At 43.0% G+C, this 17,547-nt stretch overlaps 1 long non-coding RNA gene across 3 annotated transcripts; it reads left to right on the top strand.

Annotated features, from left to right (window-relative positions):
* Window positions 1-2,950: 2,950 nt before the first annotated feature.
* LOC138956590 (uncharacterized) lies at window positions 2,951-15,087 on the top strand. Of its 3 annotated transcripts, XR_011452714.1 has the most exons (5): window positions 2,951-3,553; window positions 3,907-4,002; window positions 4,479-4,573; window positions 14,365-14,427; window positions 14,775-15,077. It is a non-coding gene; the product is annotated as an uncharacterized lncRNA (long non-coding RNA). The 3 variants fall into 3 exon arrangements; XR_011452713.1 differs by lacking the exon at window positions 2,951-3,553 and having other exon boundaries at window positions 3,561-4,002; window positions 14,768-15,087; XR_011452712.1 differs by lacking the exon at window positions 2,951-3,553 and having other exon boundaries at window positions 3,561-4,002; window positions 14,775-15,084.
* The last annotated feature ends 2,460 nt before the right edge of the window (window positions 15,088-17,547 follow it).

The raw sequence follows: 17,547 nt of genomic DNA on the forward strand, positions 1-17,547 counted from the left end.
AAGAGTGCATATTGTCTTCCAAATAGAAAAGCAAGCTAGTCAGTTGATCAAAACCTTCAGAACAGAAATAGGGAAGCAAAATAGAACATCCAACATAGTAATTTAACTGTTGAATTCAGAAAAAAACACTTTTTTACTCATTTTATTAGCTGAATTTAAAGCTTGGAAGACAGAAAAAAAAATTAAAAGTGCTAATGTGGTTACAGTGTTCAGAAATAGTGTTAGATACCAAGTTCAGTTATCCCTCTTCATCACAGTTAAAAGAAACACACCTCTTGTCGCGCAAAATCTTGAACTTTGATGCTTTTACTACCCCCACCCCCTACCTATTTTTCAGAAAAGAGTGCATATTATCTTACAAATAGGAAAGCAAGGTAATCAGATGATCAAAAACTTAGATAAATAGGGAAGCAAAATAGAATATCCAACATAGTGATTTAACTGTTGAATTAAAAAAACACCTTTTTTTCTCATTTTTTGAAGCTGAATTAGAAGTTTGGAATTCCTCCGAAAGCGGCGTATGGCTGCCTAAATGGCGGGGTATAAACGGTCATACACGTAAAAATCCACTCGTGCTAAAAACATGAGTGAACGTGGGAGTCTAAGCCCATGAACAAAGAAGAAGAGGAGGAGAAGAAGAAGAAGAAGTTTGGAAGACAGAAAAAATAAATTAAAAGTGCTAAAGTGGTTACAGTGGTTACAGTGTTCAGAAATAGTGTTAGATACCAAGTTGAGTTGTCGCTCTTTATCACAGTTAAAAGAAACACACCTCTTGTCACGCACAATCTTGAACTGTGATCCTTTTACCACCCCTGCCCCCTACCCATTTGAACACAAAAGAGTGTATATTCTCTTCCAATTAGAAAAATAAGTAATTTGCAACTGGACATTTTTAAAATACATATTTTCTGTCAGTCCAAGGATTGCTTAGTCCATTAAAAACAAACAGACTAGGATTTAGCGCACCCATTTTAAGAAAAAGTTAACATGATAATTGATAAATATATATATATATATATATATATCAGACTTTTTTTTATGCAATTACTACTGAAGATTCCAGACCAGGTAAAACAATCATTTTATATTCTTTGTCACATTTTTTACTTTTTTTTTTTATAAATTTATCTATAGCGAGTCTTGTCTCTTTGTGTCATTTAGTTATTTTGAAGAATTCTATCCTGGCAAAAAAAAATGAAAAATCCCTACCTACCTACCCTATTTTGTTTACCCATGTTATTAGAAACAGACAATTTATTTTTTATTGGCCTAAAGATCTTGAAACATTTGTTTTAATAGAGAAATAACAAGTACAGCCCTTAGCTGTGTCACTCGAATTTCTTTGTCAGGCTGAAACTTAGCTGTTGCGTTGAAGTCTGCTGTGTGTGTCTGGGTCCAAAGCAACTTTCACATTATCATCTACACATTCTCATCTACACACTCACGTTACTCACACAATTATAAAATTCTACCCACAGAGGCGTTCGGGGATGGGGGTCTCGCACTCGGGCGAATCACACCAAAAAATACAAAGTATAACGTACACAGATTTTTCTATTGAACCAAAAGGCAAATTAAATCATGAATAAATCAATCGAGCAAAACTTCCACACAATGACACATTCACTCTCGGTTCACACTGCGCTCTGGGCATGCACACTTGGCAGCACGTATAATACGTTCCGACGCCGTTTGTCTTCCTGCAAGTCCAGCACAGGCACACGATTGTCCAAGAATCACAATAATCCTCGTGAATGTCACAGCAGGCATAGTAAGGTTACGTAGAAAAGTCCAAAAGGGTGCGTTAATGGTGGTAATCCGGCACACACACACACACACACACACACACACACACACTGTCACTGACACACACACACACACACACACTCCGGTTTGGTAAGTTACCTGATAAATAATGTAGCCTGTAGATCGGGGAGACTGATCAGACAGGAAGAGTAATACTTTCACATTTCCGATGTTCAGCGATAAACTTGTTTTCTTCGAGAGTTCGATCTTCGTGCGATTCTGGCGCGTTGTCACCAAGAACGTAAAAAAAACCACAGGATATCATCATGATGCCTCTCTACAAAAACCAGGTCTAGGAACTCTTCATCTAAAGTCAGTCAGTATTAACCTCCTCAACACAATCCTCATCTTGCCCCATAGTGATTTCTGCCGCCAAAGAACATGTGGTTCTCAACTCAAAAGACCGATTTGTCGTCTTCCGGCATTGCGAAATTCAGATCTACCCCAACTTCGTGCGTTGATCTGAGCAATAAAATGTAGATGCGATAATCTGCAAACATCTCTTCAACACAATCTGCATCTTGTCCCATCGTGATTTCTGTCGGCAAAGAACATGTGGTTCCAGGGGCGTCACACGCTATGAAAAAGTGGTGGGGCTATCAATTTTAATTAGGAAATACGATAGCACAATCTCGTGAAAAAGCAGCAGACACACCAAATCGGAACTTTCTGTCTCTATTGCAAAAGAAGAGCGTTATCGAGTTCTTTCCCTTTGAGGCTCTCTCTCTCTCTCTCTCTCTCTCTCTCTCTCTCTCTCTCTCTCTCTCTCTCTCTCTCTCTCTCTCTCTCTTTTTTGTCTTTTTTTTTAGGGGGGAAAAAGTGGTGGGGCTCTAGCCCCATGGCCCCACCTGGATAAGACGCCCCTGGGTTCTCAACTCACAAGACCAATTTGTCATCTTCCAGTGTGAAATTCTGATCTGCCCCAAGTAAGTGCAATAAAAATAATGTAGAAGCGATAATCTGAAAAAAATCTGTTCGCGTGAACGCTGCCACGTTATTGTCATCAGTCCAATGTCTTTTATCCTGAGCAGGGACGAACACACTTTTTCATCAGCAGTTTGTTATGTTTATCCGCAGACTGCTTTCCATTACTTGTCTGTTTTAGATTGACTCGTATGGTTCTTCAGCCAGGCAAGAAGTGCTTGTTTAAGGCTGTTCTTAACCAGACGAACCTTTGGTTCGCGAACTAGGTTCGTGGGGTTCGGCGAACCTCAAGACTGGTTCGGCGAACTTGTCTTGGTTCTTAACCAGACGAACCTGAGTTTTCGAACTAGGTTTGGGAGGTTCGGCGAACTAGGTTCGGGGTTTGCAAGTCATGTCTTGGGAACCTTGAAGATCGGGCCGAACCTTTGACTCTTCTGCCAAGGAGGAAGACAAATTATTGAAAAACTGAATCTTAATGGCGGACGAAATCACCCAAGTCAAAATTACATTTTCTGAGATTTTATAAAAACAACGCTTGAACGAAAAGGTAGAATGGTGACTTCCGTTCGATTTCAAGTTAAGCTTTTCACTTTTCCGAGCAAGACAACCGCTGAGAGTGAAAAAACGCCGCTGTTCGACTTCGAAATTTCCAGTCGTAGACGACCTTCGCTTCTGCAGCATTGTGTTAGGTGAGGCAGTGTTGCTCATTTCGCTGAGCTCGTTTTCGTATTGTTGTGCATTAGGATCAGCTAGTATGATATGAATAAAAGCAGGAATGACTTCGGCATGTAAACGCATTGATTTTGTCGAAATCAGCACAGCAGTAAGCTAGATTCTTTCTGCTCAATTTGTTTAATTTTTTTCTTCAAAAGTTTATGACTTTGATTTTGATTGTTTGTTTATCTCATCGGCACAACATCCATCAGGCAAAATATCAATATGTTGAATGATAACGTTGAGATAAGGAAGTTCACACATTTATCTGCTTGCAACAACAATTGCAAGGACAGATCTATCTGCTTCGTTGACTGCTAGATTTTCATTGAATTTCCCAAGTAATGATGATCTCGTTTTCAATTAGATCTGGACAGTGTTTGTGTTCTTAGATTCATGATTGACCATGCAGGCTGATTGAGATCATAACATTGTGTTTGTTTGTGCTGGTGCAATGTGCAGATCAATGGCCCGGACCGCAGGATGACCCAGTGATCAATACAACTTGCGTTCACCACTCAACATTGTCTTCCACCTAACTCAAGGGCAAAAATAAAGGTACATGCTGGTGAAATCATTGTGCAATTTATGTCTGTGGAGATCAAGATAGTTGTTAGCTCTAACTGATCATGCTTATTATTATCAAGTTACATACACACTCCGCCCCAGCACCACCCTAAACCCATAACAACACTCTCCAGTCCAACTACCCCCACCCTTCCGTGCAACATATGTTGCCGTCTGTACCTTGTTTGTGGTTATGGGGAGTGCTCAAATAGTTCCATAACTGTTAATATAAATTAAAAGTACTGAGAGTTTCATTTTCTATTGCTCTTCCCCTTCCTCACGTCACATTACACACTCCCTTTGCCCCATCCCCCACCCCCTCTCTCTTTCTATGCTCTCTTTTTTCTTTTACTACTTCTTCTTCTCTTTCTCTCTCTCTCTACCTGTATAAATCAGCTCTCTGGTTGTTGCTTCTGTAAGTGTAATGTAAAGTTCTACATCTCTGCATTTGTATTGTCATTTTTCAGAATGCCCTTGTAATAACTTCAGCGTCTGCCCATGGAGTCTATATAGGTCAAAGTCTCAAATGTGATGTGATCAAGAGGATGCCGCAATGATCCAGGTAATATTGCAAATACTCAAACTGATCTAAAAGCAGAAGCATAACGTGATCCACAAACATTTCTGCTTAAACATTACAGGGTTACAGTACACCCAGAAAAACAGCTGGATGTTAGTGCATAATTATCTGCAAGTGCAAGCAACATCGACCCTCTCCCCCTGCTCTTTTTCCATCAGCAAGAGCAACATTTATTTTCATGTACAACTTTTCTAGTGCCTCTTATGTTGTATAACTGTTGATATTTAAATGAAGCAAGTGTTTGTTTTCAATGGCACTGCATTTCCCATGTACACATGTGATAGGGTGGAGTGGAAGGGGGGGATAGGCCAGGAAGCATAAATGAGACGCCAAGACAGAGGTTGCGATAACGTGACTTTTACTTAACGTACACCAGAAGCAAACACCAGAAAGTAGACACCAGAAAGTTAACACCAGAAAGTTAACACCAGAAAGTATACACCAGAAAGTTAACACCAGAAAGTATACACCAGAAAGTTAACACCAGAAAGTTAACACCAGAAAGTTAACACCAGAAAGTTAACACCAGAAAGTTAACACCAGAAAGCTAACACCAGAAAGCAGTGTCTGATGACACATGAAAAGAAAAGAAAACATAATATAAGTACATGGCATAACAAGTAAAACGCACCATTCATACCAATGCATCCTAACCATACATACATTCCACAATAAACATAAACAATACAGCCAAAATCCTGCAGACACAGCATTCCCTGAAAGAGAATCCACAGTGAGTTAAACAACTCCACAACAGCTAATGTCAAGGGAAGTAACCAACATCTTCCCTTAGGCCTAAGCCTTACATTGGAAAATGCTCTACATAAATTAACCAACTGCATGAACCGCAACTGCAAAATAATTGTTGTTACTAAGTATGTTCATCGCCATGAAGACACATCTTCATCGAGTTGAATAATAACGACAAGAATAAGAAAGATAACTCATGATACGAGTTCATTACCCAAAATATATGTCAACCATAATTCCCGTTCATCAATTGTAGGGGTTTCTGCGCCTAAATCGTAAATAGGTAGCTTTACGGGCCAATGGCACTGGGGGCTTAACTTTGGGCTTTTAACCAACTACTACTCAGACTCTACTGATCTCCAGAAATAATATGTGATGAAAATGGGAAAAAGATCGCAACGATACACATGGGTCTTCTCGACATAAAATATTGCGAAACAGGCTTTTTCTCAGCGAAAACGAAACGTATGAGAACGAGTCTGCCTTACTTGATTCTTACGAGTCTTTAATTTACAAGACTCTAAAACAACTTTAGAATAACTGGTCATCAAATATTAGAAGTTATTAACGCTCAATTTCAGCGTCAAATCATGAAAGTGATTAGAAACTGATCTAGAAAACACATCTCTCTGATAAATCAAAATGGCGTCATAATGTACATATATGCAAACATCATAGCATCAAATGAAACATAAGAATAGAGCATAAGGAATGAATACAGCATAAGGAATGAATAAAGCATCTAGTTACTTACAGATTCTCCTCAGTGAGCACACGTAAAAGGAACACAAAACCTGCTGCTGACGATAGTCGCGAAACACAAGAGCACAGGTTTCGGAATTCAGTTACAACCACACGTCGACCGACACAATCGAGCAGCACACAGCTCAGTATATCACAAATCGCGTTCTCTCCTCTAGCCTAAATGCTCAGTCTTTTAAAGACTGGCCACTTCCGATTCCCAATAGCCAATAGGAAAGGCTACCCGGTGTCAGACAACGGGGGGCGTTCTACTTAAGATTTCCTGCCCAATGAAAGGGATCGTTACCGAGGCATGAAGCCGTGTCGGTCGGGTGTCAAGCACCGGAAATATTACGAGTAGTTACACTAAGTCTGCCGTGCACACCGGATAAGGCTCATTAGATTACAAGCAGTGTCAAAGCTGATACACAGAAGGGGGGGGGGGGGGGGGTAAGAGACTAACACCTCCAAGCATCTTCTATAATTGTACCCTGTCAAAAGAAATGACACCCACTTGACAAAACGCCGTCCAACGATACCCAGACAGTCTGGCGGCACATTACATAACGACCACCTAAATCTGAGATAAGAGGTTAGAAAGGAATCCGGTCAAGAGTCTACCCTACGATAGTAAACACACAATAATCCTAGCTGGAGACACAACTTGGGTCAGGGGAAGATAATAGACAGGGAGTAAAAGAGAGGGACAACAGTACATGTAATCGCCACTTGGCCACATCCCCCCCAGCTCTATACCAACTGCGTCCTCGCAGGTACAGCGCCTCGGGAATAGCTGAAAATTACATCTATAAATCAAACACAAGTTCACCCAAGTGAAACAACAAATAAAATCAGAAACGGTAACGGATGACACGCACAGTCACCCAACCCATTCATACAAGACACAATACAACAGGCAATCAATAATCATAGTGTACACACAGTCTCTTAGCTGAGCACAAACAGTCTCACAAATGACACATTGCCCACATGACAGCAGCACATTGTTTTCCTGACTGTTCACGAGGGGGTGGTTTAGCTGGGACTTGGAGTAAAGGGGCAGGACAAATTGAGCACAGAATCCCACAATGTTATCGGGTCAGCGTCGTGAAGCTCTACGGGGGCTGGGGCTGTCGCAAGCCGATGCTCTTTCTCTGTGAGCTGCTGTCGCAACAACGCTTCCAGGTCCGTGGGAATGTGTCCTGCTGCTTTCCGCTCAATTGACACCTCTTCACACTTGAAAACTAACCGCTCTCTAAGTTGGCGTATTTCTAAGTCCTTCTGAAAACGTTCATCCTGTAACTGTTGTTTGGCCTCCAGTTCCTTCTTCAGTCGGGTCTCTAATCTGTCAATGGAGGCCTCGTGCTTCGACGTCAGCTGTTCCTGAGCAGTCACAACCTCCTCTGTCTGACTGCTCTGCTCGCGGGGCAGTTGCTTGATGGATGTTGACTGCTGGTCCACACGTAGCTCACTGGGCTGTCTCCATGACAGCGGTTGTTCACCTCCATGCCGCTTGGTAGGGCACCTGCTCTGTAGATGCCCGTGGCGGTTGCAACGCCAACAACGTGGCTTCGCGGACGGTTGCTGCTGACGAGAGGCAGCCGGCGGGCGTTGGTGCAAGGCAGCTCGAAGCTCTGCTGACTTGATGGCGAGTTCGCTGACTTGTAATTGCAGGCTGCGTACCTCAGTGCTGCTCTCTGTTGCTTGTTGTTGTTGCTTCGTCACCACCTCGAAATCTTCCCTCATCCACCTGAGAGCTTCTGCACGGACTGCTGCAAAAGGGACAGCCTCACGCCCTCTCGCAAAGCGCATGAGGTCACGTCTCATTGCAGGCAAGAACAGTCCGTGCATGAATCGATCACGAAGTGCAGCATCGGTAACTGTACCGGCAACACCACCATTCATCTTGTCCCGCAGAGCCTGCAACCTGTGGGCATATGAGAGAATGCCCTCCTCTTGACTCTGGCAGATGCTGTAGAACGACGCTAGTAGAGTGGAAATGCTGGCGTGGTCCCCAAACGTGTCCTGCAGGATGGTCAAGACTAAGTTGGCAGTGGCAGTCGCCTGAGGGGGGTGCAGGTTGATCTCCTTCTTGGCAGGCCCAGCAAGTGACTGGATCAGCCATTCAGCAGCCTCGCCGCCCAGCGCCTCCAGGTTGAAGTGGGCAATGATGCGACGAGCCTCTGTGACGTAGTCGTCTAGCAGACAGCCATCTTTGCTGCCAGTGAAGAGGGGGAGCCTGGGAGGAGAGAACATCTGCCACTGGGGTCTAGGAACCCCGTCGACCGCCATCTTGGATACGCCGAGTACCTCCTAGTCTTACACTGCTTTCCCTGCTTTCTGGTGTTAAACTACGGCGTCTCTACTTCCTGAATCCTGCTCGCAGCGCCAGATGTGATAGGGTGGAGTGGAAGGGGGTAAATAGGCCAGGAAGCATAAATGAGACGCCAAGACAGAGGTTGCGATAACGTGACTTTTAATTAACGTACACCAGAAGCAAACACCAGAAAGTAGACACCAGAAAGTAAACACCAGAAAGTATACACCAGAAAGTATACACCAGAAAGTATACACCAGAAAGTATACACCAGAAAGTTATCACCAGAAAGTTAACACCAGAAAGTTAACACCAGAAAGTTAACACCAGAAAGCTAACACCAGAAAGCAGTGTCTGATGACACATGAAAAGAAAAGAAAACATAATATAAGTACATGGCATAACAAGTAAAACGCACCATTCATACCAATGCATCCTAACCATACATACATTCCACAATAAACATAAACAATACAGCCAAAATCCTGCAGACACAGCATTCCCTGAAAGAGAATCCACAGTGAGTTAAACAACTCCACAACAGCTAATGTCAAGGGAAGTAACCAACATCTTCCCTTAGGCCTAAGCCTTGCATTGGAAAATGCTCTACATAAATTAACCAACTGCATGAACCGCAACTGCAAAATAATTGTTGTTACTAAGTATGTTCATCGCCATGAAGACACATCTTCATCGAGTTGAATAATAACGACAAGAATAAGAAAGATAACTCATGATACGAGTTCATTACCCAAAATATATGTCAACCATAATTCCCGTTCATCAATTGTAGGGGTTTCTGCGCCTAAATCGTAAATAGGTAGCTTTACGGGCCAATGGCACTGGGGGCTTAACTTTGGGCTTTTAACCAACTACTACTCAGACTCTACTGATCTCCAGAAATAATATGTGATGAAAATGGGAAAAAGATCGCAACGATACACATGGGTCTTCTCGACATAAAATATTGCGAAACAGGCTTTTTCTCAGCGAAAACGAAACGTATGAGAACGAGTCTGCCTTACTTGATTCTTACGAGTCTTTAATTTACAAGACTCTAAAACAACTTTAGAATAACTGGTCATCAAATATTAGAAGTTATTAACGCTCAATTTCAGCGTCAAATCATGAAAGTGATTAGAAACTGATCTAGAAAACACATCTCTCTGATAAATCAAAATGGCGTCATAATGTACATATATGCAAACATCATAGCATCAAATGAAACATAAGAATAGAGCATAAGGAATGAATACAGCATAAGGAATGAATAAAGCATCTAGTTACTTACAGATTCTCCTCAGTGAGCACACGTAAAAGGAACACAAAACCTGCTGCTGACGATAGTCGCGAAACACAAGAGCACAGGTTTCGGAATTCAGTTACAACCACACGTCGACCGACACAATCGAGCAGCACACAGCTCAGTATATCACAAATCGCGTTCTCTCCTCTAGCCTAAATGCTCAGTCTTTTAAAGGCTGGCCACTTCCGATTCCCAATAGCCAATAGGAAAGGCTACCCGGTGTCAGACAACGGGGGGCGTTCTACTTAAGATTGCCTGCCCAATGAAAAGGGATCGTTACCGAGGCATGAAGCCGTGTCGGTCGGGTGTCAAGCACCGGAAATATTACGAGTAGTTACACTAAGTCTGCCGTGCACACCGGATAAGGCTCATTAGATTACAAGCAGTGTCAAAGCTGATACACAGAAGGGGGGGGGGGGGGGGGGGGGTAAGAGACTAACACCTCCAAGCATCTTCTATAATTGTACCCTGTCAAAAGAAATGACACCCACTTGACAAAACGCCGTCCAACGATACCCAGACAGTCTGGCGGCACATTACATAACGACCACCTAAATCTGAGATAAGAGGTTAGAAAGGAATCCGGTCAAGAGTCTACCCTACGATAGTAAACACACAATAATCCTAGCTGGAGACACAACTTGGGTCAGGGGAAGATAATAGACAGGGAGTAAAAGAGAGGGACAACAGTACATGTAATCGCCACTTGGCCACATCCCCCCCAGCTCTATACCAACTGCGTCCTCGCAGGTACAGCGCCTCGGGAATAGCTGAAAATTACATCTATAAATCAAACACAAGTTCACCCAAGTGAAACAACAAATAAAATCAGAAACGGTAACGGATGACACGCACAGTCACCCAACCCATTCATACAAGACACAATACAACAGGCAATCAATAATCATAGTGTACACACAGTCTCTTAGCTGAGCACAAACAGTCTCACAAATGACACATTGCCCACATGACAGCAGCACATTGTTTTCCTGACTGTTCACGAGGGGGTGGTTTAGCTGGGACTTGGAGTAAAGGGGCAGGACAAATTGAGCACAGAATCCCACAATGTTATCGGGTCAGCGTCGTGAAGCTCTACGGGGGCTGGGGCTGTCGCAAGCCGATGCTCTTTCTCTGTGAGCTGCTGTCGCAACAACGCTTCCAGGTCCGTGGGAATGTGTCCTGCTGCTTTCCGCTCAATTGACACCTCTTCACACTTGAAAACTAACCGCTCTCTAAGTTGGCGTATTTCTAAGTCCTTCTGAAAACGTTCATCCTGTAACTGTTGTTTGGCCTCCAGTTCCTTCTTCAGTCGGGTCTCTAATCTGTCAATGGAGGCCTCGTGCTTCGACGTCAGCTGTTCCTGAGCAGTCACAACCTCCTCTGTCTGACTGCTCTGCTCGCGGGGCAGTTGCTTGATGGATGTTGACTGCTGGTCCACACGTAGCTCACTGGGCTGTCTCCATGACAGCGGTTGTTCACCTCCATGCCGCTTGGTAGGGCACCTGCTCTGTAGATGCCCGTGGCGGTTGCAACGCCAACAACGTGGCTTCGCGGACGGTTGCTGCTGACGAGAGGCAGCCGGCGGGCGTTGGTGCAAGGCAGCTCGAAGCTCTGCTGACTTGATGGCGAGTTCGCTGACTTGTAATTGCAGGCTGCGTACCTCAGTGCTGCTCTCTGTTGCTTGTTGTTGTTGCTTCGTCACAACCTCGAAATCTTCCCTCATCCACCTGAGAGCTTCTGCACGGACTGCCGCAAAAGTGACAGCCTCACGCCCTCTCGCAAAGCGCATGAGGTCCCGTCTCATTGCAGGCAAGAACAGTCCGTGCATGAATCGATCACGAAGTGCAGCATCGGTAACTGTACCGGCAACACCACCATTCATCTTGTCCCGCAGAGCCTGCAACCTGTGGGCATATGAGATAATGCCCTCCTCTTGACTCTGGCAGATGCTGTAGAACGACGCTAGTAGAGTGGAAATGCTGGCGTGGTCCCCAAACGTGTCCTGCAGGATGGTCAAGACTAAGTTGGCAGTGGCAGTCGCCTGAGGGGGGTGCAGGTTGATCTCCTTCTTGGCAGGCCCAGCAAGTGACTGGATCAGCCATTCAGCAGCCTCGCCGCCCAGCGCCTCCAGGTTGAAGTGGGAAATGATGCGACGAGCCTCTGTGACGTAGTCGTCTAGCAGACAGCCATCTTTGCTGCCAGTGAAGAGGGGGAGCCTGGGAGGAGAGAACATCTGCCACTGGGGTCTAGGAACCCCGTCGACCGCCATCTTGGATACGCCTAGTACCTCCTAGTCCTACACTGCTTTCCCTGCTTTCTGGTGTTAAACTACGGCGTCTCTACTTCCTGAATCCTGCTCGCAGCGCCAGATGTGATAGGGTGGAGTGGAAGGGGGGGATAGGCCAGGAAGCATAAATGAGACGCCAAGACAGAGGTTGCGATAACGTGACTTTTACTTAACGTACACCAGAAGCAAACACCAGAAAGTAGACACCAGAAAGTAGACACCAGAAAGTTAACACCAGAAAGTTAACACCAGAAAGTATACACCAGAAAGTTAACACCAGAAAGTATACACCAGAAAGTTAACACCAGAAAGTTAACACCAGAAAGTTAACACCAGAAAGCTAACACCAGAAAGCAGTGTCTGATGACACATGAAAAGAAAAGAAAACATAATATAAGTACATGGCATAACAAGTAAAACGCACCATTCATACCAATGCATCCTAACCATACATACATTCCACAATAAACATAAACAATACAGCCAAAATCCTGCAGACACAGCATTCCCTGAAAGAGAATCCACAGTGAGTTAAACAACTCCACAACAGCTAATGTCAAGGGAAGTAACCAACATCTTCCCTTAGGCCTAAGCCTTGCATTGGAAAATGCTCTACATAAACTAACCAACTGCATGAACCGCAACTGCAAAATAATTGTTGTTACTAAGTATGTTCATCGCCATGAAGACACATCTTCATCGAGTTGAATAATAACGACAAGAATAAGAAAGATAACTCATGATACGAGTTCATTACCCAAAATATATGTCAACCATAATTCCCGTTCATCAATTGTAGGGGTTTCTGCGCCTAAATCGTAAATAGGTAGCTTTACGGGCCAATGGCACTGGGGGCTTAACTTTGGGCTTTTAACCAACTACTACTCAGACTCTACTGATCTCCAGAAATAATATGTGATGAAAATGGGAAAAAGATCGCAACGATACACATGGGTCTTCTCGACATAAAATATTGCGAAACAGGCTTTTTCTCAGCGAAAACGAAACGTATGAGAACGAGTCTGCCTTACTTGATTCTTACGAGTCTTTAATTTACAAGACTCTAAAACAACTTTAGAATAACTGGTCATCAAATATTAGAAGTTATTAACGCTCAATTTCAGCGTCAAATCATGAAAGTGATTAGAAACTGATCTAGAAAACACATCTCTCTGATAAATCAAAATGGCGTCATAATGTACATATATGCAAACATCATAGCATCAAATGAAACATAAGAATAGAGCATAAGGAATGAATACAGCATAAGGAATGAATAAAGCATCTAGTTACTTACAGATTCTCCTCAGTGAGCACACGTAAAAGGAACACAAAACCTGCTGCTGACGATAGTCGCGAAACACAAGAGCACAGGTTTCGGAATTCAGTTACAACCACACGTCGACCGACACAATCGAGCAGCACACAGCTCAGTATATCACAAATCGCGTTCTCTCCTCTAGCCTAAATGCTCAGTCTTTTAAAGACTGGCCACTTCCGATTCCCAATAGCCAATAGGAAAGGCTACCCGGTGTCAGACAACGGGGGGCGTTCTACTTAAGATTTCCTGCCCAATGAAAGGGATCGTTACCGAGGCATGAAGCCGTGTCGGTCGGGTGTCAAGCACCGGAAATATTACGAGTAGTTACACTAAGTCTGCCGTGCACACCGGATAAGGCTCATTAGATTACAAGCAGTGTCAAAGCTGATACACAGAAGGGGGGGGGGGGGGTAAGAGACTAACACCTCCAAGCATCTTCTATAATTGTACCCTGTCAAAAGAAATGACACCCACTTGACAAAACGCCGTCCAACGATACCCAGACAGTCTGGCGGCACATTACATAACGACCACCTAAATCTGAGATAAGAGGTTAGAAAGGAATCCGGTCAAGAGTCTACCCTACGATAGTAAACACACAATAATCCTATAGCTGGAGACACAACTTGGGTCAGGGGAAGATAATAGACAGGGAGTAAAAGAGAGGGACAACAGTACATGTAATCGCCACTTGGCCACACACACACACACACACACACACACACACATTCGCATTGTCTCTGCCTGTCTGTCTGTCTGTCTGTCTCTCTCTCTCTGTCTCTCTCTGTCTGTCTGTCTGTCTCTCTCTCTCTCTCTCTCTCTCTCTCTCTCTCTCTCTCTCTCTCTCTCTCTGTTTTTACATCAGTAATTTTGATCACTTGCACTTCACTGGGATTTAGTTACTGAATCAGACATTCAGTGAGAGTGTTATGTAGAGTAAGAGTATTGAGTCTGCTGCTGCTGCTGCTGTTGTTCTTACTCATTACTGTTTTTTCTCTCTGCATAATTCTTGTTCTCCCTTAAAATGCTGGTGTTTTTTTCATCATTACAGTATCTGTCCATTGAGTCTGCGTCTGAGCTGTGATGGGACCAAAAAGATTCCAGAATGAAAGAGGTAACTTTTACTGATCTTTATTTAGTTTATGGAGAAGTTGGTTCACATTATGCATTACAGAGTTGCTGCCTTTTTAGATATATTAAACATTGTACCAGTCATTACATGATCAAACTGTGTTAGCCACCCCACCTTCCCCGGTTCCCAGCTATCCTTCTATCCCCGCCTCTAAACCCCCACCCCAATCCTTCCATCTCCCCCAAATCAAATTTACTGACACAACACTGATTTTCCTTTTACCTTATTTAAGTGTTCTTTGAATAAAATTATATAGCCTGTTGCTGCTGCAAATGTTGTTGTGACTGTTCTTCCTCAGTGTATATTTTTTTCGTTTCCTCAGAATGGAGTTCTCCCATGCACCACAGCGTCTATCAATGGAGTCTACAATATTGTCTGGGATGTGATTTGAGCAAGAGCATGTCAGAATGATCAAGGTAACTTTTTAAACACACAGAACTGATCAAACTGTAGAATTCAAGTACACAATTTCAGATGTTTTCAAATGCATAACATACTGCAACAGTCAGGGTCTTTCTCCACATAAAGAGTGTGAGGTTTTCTTGGTAAAATTGCGAATTTTGTCGCTATGCGCAGAGTGCGACCTTTCTTTTTTATATTTAGTCAAGTTTTGACTAAATATTTTAACATCGAGGGGGAATCGAAACGAGGGTATGGTGTATGTGCGTGTGTCTGTGTGTGTGTCTGTGTGTCTGTGTGTGTGTGTAGAGCGATTCAGACTAAACTACTGGACCGATCTTTATGAAATTTGACATGAGAGTTCCTGGGTATGAAATCCCCGAACGTTTTTTTCATTTTTTTGATAAATGTCTTTGATGACGTCATATCCGGCTTTTCGTGAAAGTTGAGGCGGCACTGTCACGCCCTCATTTTTCAACCAAATTGGTTGAAATTTTGGTCAAGTAATCTTCGACGAAGCCCGGGGTTCGGTATTGCATTTCAGCTTGGTGGCTTAAAAATTAATTTATGACTTTGGTCATTAAAAATCGGAAAATTGTAAAAAAAAATAAAAATTTATAAAACGATCCAAATTTACGTTTATCTTATTCTCCATCATTTGCTGATTCCAAAAACATATAAATATGTTATATTCGGATTAAAAACAAGCTCTGAAAATTAAATATATAAAAATTATTATCAAAATTTTTTTTTCGAAATCAATTTAAAAACACTTTCATCTTATTCCTTGTCGGTTCCTGATTCCAAAAACATATAGATATGATATGTTTGGATTAAAAACACGCTCAGAAAGTTAAAACAAAGAGAGGTACAGAAAAGCGTGCTATCCTTCTTAGCGCAACTACTACCCCGCTCTTCTTGTCAATTTCACTGCCTTTGCCATGAGCGGTGGACTGACGATGCTACGAGTATACGGTCTTGCTGAAAAAGGGCAACTACTTGACTAAATATTGTATTTTCGCCTTACGCGACTTGTTTTTTTTTGTACTATAAAGGCAGATATTCAAATGAAAGAAAGTCTTGCATGGGGAGGAAGGAATATGCATGAGGCTTTTGACAAGACAAACTGTCCTTATTAGAGCCTAAACATACGTTCCTTACCTTTAGAACCAAAATGTCAGACATCATAGATGCTCCAATTAAACAAAAGAAGGGCATCCTTTTACTTAAACATAATTATACACTGTACCGCACATTAATAACCTGGTTGTGTTCTGTGGCAGTGCATAGTGGGAACCTTTTTGCTTAATGAATTTCACATGTGTCTGTAACTTGAATCTCTACCAAAAGAAGCTGGACGTAAAAAGGGGTGTCTTAAAAAAAAGCGCCCTATTTCCTTTTTGATCTTTTTTTTTTTTTCGCAGTCAAAAATGTGATTAAAAAGAAAATAGGGAGGTTTTTTAACCATCCTGTATAGTCTTGTTGTTCCCATGTAAAAACCTAGTCAAACATGTGGTGTCTGATATGCTGGGTAATATGGTGAGGAACATGCCTTTAAAGGCCCAGTCATAATTGTGATAGCCGTTCTGCTCAGCTGGAATTTGATGAATTTTGTTGTTGTTGTGTTTAATGAAATGAATTTGCAAAAAGGAAAAAATTTTTTTTTACTGTTCACACAAAGCACTTGTAGATATTTGGTATGTGCCGCATGTCAGGGGTGGTCTTATTCAATCAATCAATATGAGGCTTATATCGCGCGTATTCCGTGGGTACAGTTCTAAGCGCAGGGATTTTAATTTTTTTATTTTTTTTATTTTTATGCAATTTATATCGCGCACATATTCAAGGCGCAGGGATTTATTTATGCCGTGTGAGATGGAATTTTTTTACACAATACATCACGCATTCACATCGGCCAGCAGATCGCAGCCATTTCGGCGCATATCCTACTTTTCACGGCCTATTATTCCAAGTCACACGGGTATTTTGGTGGACATTTTTATCTATGCCTATACAATTTTGCCAGGAAAGACCCTTTTGTCAATCGTGGGATCTGTAACGTGCACACCCCAATGTAGTGTACACGGAAGGGACCTTGGTTTTTCGTCTCATCCGAAAGACTAGCACTTGAACCCACCACCTAGGTTAGGAAAGGGGGGAGAAAATTGCTAACGCCCTGACCCAGGGTCGAACTCGCAACCTCTCGCTTCCGAGCGCAAGTGCGTTACCACTCGGCCACCCAGTCCTAATACATACAGGTAAACTGACAGGTACTTTTCCACAGTGGAACCCCCCTTTCAGACCCATTCATTTCAGACTTCCTCCTTTTTAAGATCTTGCTTCTTTAGATGTTCTGGGACGGGTGAAGTGGCGCGCAGTGGTAAGACGTCGGCCTCCTAATCGGGAGGTCGTGAGTTCGAATCCCGGTCGCTGCCGCCTGGTGGGTTAAGAGTGGAGATTTTTCAGATCTCCCAGGTCAACTTATGTGCAGACCTGCTTCGTGTGTACACGCAAGCACAAGACCAAGTGCGCACGGAAAAGATCCTGTAAACCATGTCGGAGTTCGGTGGGTTATGGAAACACGAAAATACCCAGCATGCCTACTCAACGAAAGCGGAGTGAAGCTGACTATGCTCTCAGAGTATAGTGTGGGGAACCCAAATGGGCAAACAAGCTCACACGTCACCAGAATTTCTGGAACGC

This window comes from Littorina saxatilis, unplaced genomic scaffold, assembly GCF_037325665.1.
Source record: "Littorina saxatilis isolate snail1 unplaced genomic scaffold, US_GU_Lsax_2.0 scaffold_960, whole genome shotgun sequence".
NCBI classification, from domain to species: Eukaryota; Metazoa; Mollusca; class Gastropoda; order Littorinimorpha; family Littorinidae; genus Littorina; species Littorina saxatilis.